The sequence below is a fragment of the Anastrepha ludens genome, chromosome 2 (assembly GCF_028408465.1).
Source record: "Anastrepha ludens isolate Willacy chromosome 2, idAnaLude1.1, whole genome shotgun sequence".
Lineage (NCBI taxonomy): Eukaryota > Metazoa > Arthropoda > Insecta > Diptera > Tephritidae > Anastrepha > Anastrepha ludens.
Window position 1 is genome coordinate 167380304 of NC_071498.1, and position 3337 is coordinate 167383640.

Genomic DNA, 3337 nt, shown 5'->3' on the forward strand with positions numbered 1-3337 from the left:
TAATATGTCTACATAAACATGTCTATCCATAATGCTATTTATCATATGGATAGGGCCAACGCCATTGTAAGAAAAGCAAGCCCATATCATTATACTTAGGCCACTATGCTTAACTGTCTTCTTTGTTTTACATAGGATTATAGCGTAGAGCCTGTTCCACCAAATAAAACAATTTTGCTTTCGTCTGTCCACAATATGTTTCGCCACTTTCCTGTGGGCCAGACGAGATGAGCATTTTCAAATCTGAGCCGTCATTCCACATGCTTCCCAGTCAGAAGGGGACTTCTGGCATTTAGGTTTTGCTCAATTAGACGATGACGGACTGTAAACGTCACTGACCGAGAGATTCAATTCATTTTTTTCCTTATCTTGATAAAGCGCACAATGCGTCTATCTTCGACAGCGGTTGTTTGGTTGTTTATCTCAATATTCATGACATTTTTTCAACCAATATATCAGCTACCTTGTAGTCTGCAATCTATGGACGCTGAATTTATCTGCTTGAAAAATGCTCGAGGCGTCTCTCTATCGGAAGTAGCGTTTCCGTCTTGGACGCCCAGTTCCCAGCACCAAAACTTTTCGATGCATTCAGGGCATTTATGTGCCTTTACAGTGCTCTACCGCAGATGCCTCTCAAAACTGGTCGTGCTTATGTTTGCCATATTATTTAGTTCGGTCTTCAACTTTTTTTTTCGAAGCTGATAACCAGGTAAAATATTTCTTGTTTTGTTCGCGTTACTGCGCACCATCGGCTGGAAATGAATGTACAAGAATCATCAGACTCTGAGAGTCATTCTGAAGCTGCGATGCAGCCTGAATTAAAGATGAAACATTTCAAAATCTGGGAGTGTTTGAGATTTTCTACAAAGACGCTACGAAGCTCAGATATGGAACATAATAAAGTAACTTTTTTTCGAATTGGCTTTGTAATCGACGAGGAGACAGAGCGTGCCAAATCGAGGTCGTTCGTTAATTTATCTGTTGGTAAGGGTTTGTCCTCAACATCGGTCGAAAACGGTTTATTGTCATAGAACTACAACTTCAGGAAATTTCTCAAGAAAAAGTCTAGCGGCATTAATTCTTAAGATTCTGGTAGTAAATTCTCATCACCTCCGCAAGAAATAACCATAACCTCAAATCGTGCATAATAAAGTTCTAACAACAACAACAACTACAAATATGTTGCTCAATTATACAACTTGTCTTAGTGATTAGACATCAGTGACTGCATAATTAACAACAGATTTGACAGACACCGCCGAACCCACATAACCACTACAGTCTGCCAACAATATTGACCCATCCCCTTTTCGAAAGCCCTAGAAATAACTAACTTTTTGTGCACCTGCACATTTAATTGCACAATAACTCAGTACTACGATTTCAAAACTTTTTACCTAAAAATTGTTATGAGCGAAACTTTTTTACAAATATTTGTGTGCTTTGTGTTTTCTGACTTTTTTAAGCGTAACAGAGTTCGCGCATACGTACACACTGGCGTATGTATGTATTTACAAATGGTACCTATATTTGAGTGTGAAAACTTTTTGTATTTGCACAAAGAATTTGACTTGGTCCTCAACACAAACAACAATTTTTGCAGCATACTTTTTGTTTACTTTTATTTATTTGCATTTTATTTATGCCAAAGTTGCCATATCGCGTTATGAATGTGCACACACACACACACAGAAAGAAAAAATAGTATAGCATACCAACATACCAACCTACTCTTATCAAAACTGACTGACTGACTGGTTTGCTGACTGACGACCGACATTCTCATTCCTTTGTATCTGCGCATGAAAGGTAACGCAGTCAGGTTCCCGCATATTTGTTGTATGCAGTTGTGTTTGTATAGGTATGGGTGTACATATATATGTGCATATGTTCACAGTTGAGACACGTAGCCGATGCTGCTACGACATTGACTTGTTGACAAAGCAAAAGTTGTATGATAAAAATTTGCAAAAATAGAACTCAAAATAAAAGAACAAATAACTTATTGTGGGAAAAAACTGTAAAATGCAGTGACATAGTTAGTTAACGAGTGAGTGAGCGGTGAATTGGTGACCAAGTGTGGCTGCCCTGTAGGAAATAAGTTAAAGGGGAAGTAAATTTCTAGTTTATTAGAATAAAATTCTGATTTATTGCCATTTAATAGCAAACTGGTCTGGTTCGTGAGCTGAGAGATCAAAGTGCGGTGACACTAAAATAACTTTATCCTGCAATATGACTTAATTTTGAAAAAAATTGTAATTTATTTGCTTAATATTGTGTATGTATTGATTGCTAATATTGTAGTTGCTAGATTTGGCTTGCTTTTCTTCAAAGTTTTGTCCAGTCTGTAAGGTAATTTGTACTGTAGATTATTAAAATAAAAATAAAATAAATATATTTAATCTGTAAAGAAGGCTTGCATTTGGAAACAAGCTTCGAGAGAGCAGCTGTTAAAAGTTTCGCTAGTTACTTCTTCTTTTTTCACTTCCTCTTCACTTTTAGAAAACTTTAGTAAATAATTTTTCACTTTCTGGTATTTGCTAGAATTTTTAGTATTTGCTAATTTTCATCATGTGAACATGCGTCTCAAACTCTATTGGAATCGGCAAATTAAACCCCTTAAATTAATAGAAGGGCAATTATTTTAGAATGTAATCCATGGTTCCTTTTAAAATGTAATCCGCGGTAGAGTTCAACCTTACAAGGGTTAATAGTTAAATTTGTAGAATTGATGAGTAAAAATTAATAGCATAGCTTAAGCTTGCGCCTTACTCAACGGGAATCTTCAGTTTAAAATTACAATAGCAAGCTCAGAGCTCAGACCTAAAGGAGAGCTTAACAGTGAAGAGCTTAGTGAACTTAAGAGAGAATTAACATGGCTGTTAGAGAAACATGTTATGTTACAGCCTAATATGTACGTCTGTGTTACAGCTATGGCTGTAATTAAGAACTTGAAATGACGATGAATTGGCCAACTGCAGATCAGCGGTTATCCCATGGAGACCGGGACCCATAATCAGACCCAGGCATCATAAATTGGATCAGCGTTTATGCATACAATTTACATAAAGAGCGAAGGTGCAGTCTAGAAGGCAACAGAGCTGCAAAGTGTTTTGTGACAAGTCTGAACAGAAAACTAACAAACTTTAATCTAAAATTTTGAAGAAAATACGTTCGATTGCTGGTCGATATTATTATAGGACACAATCCATAGGCATATGACCACCATTGGAATCATTGAGAGTCGATTTTCCTGTCTTGCTTAGAGGAGGAATTTTCGCTGTGAATGGGCTTTCTGTGCTTCTGGCTCCCCTTTTTCAAATTTGAAGAACATGAA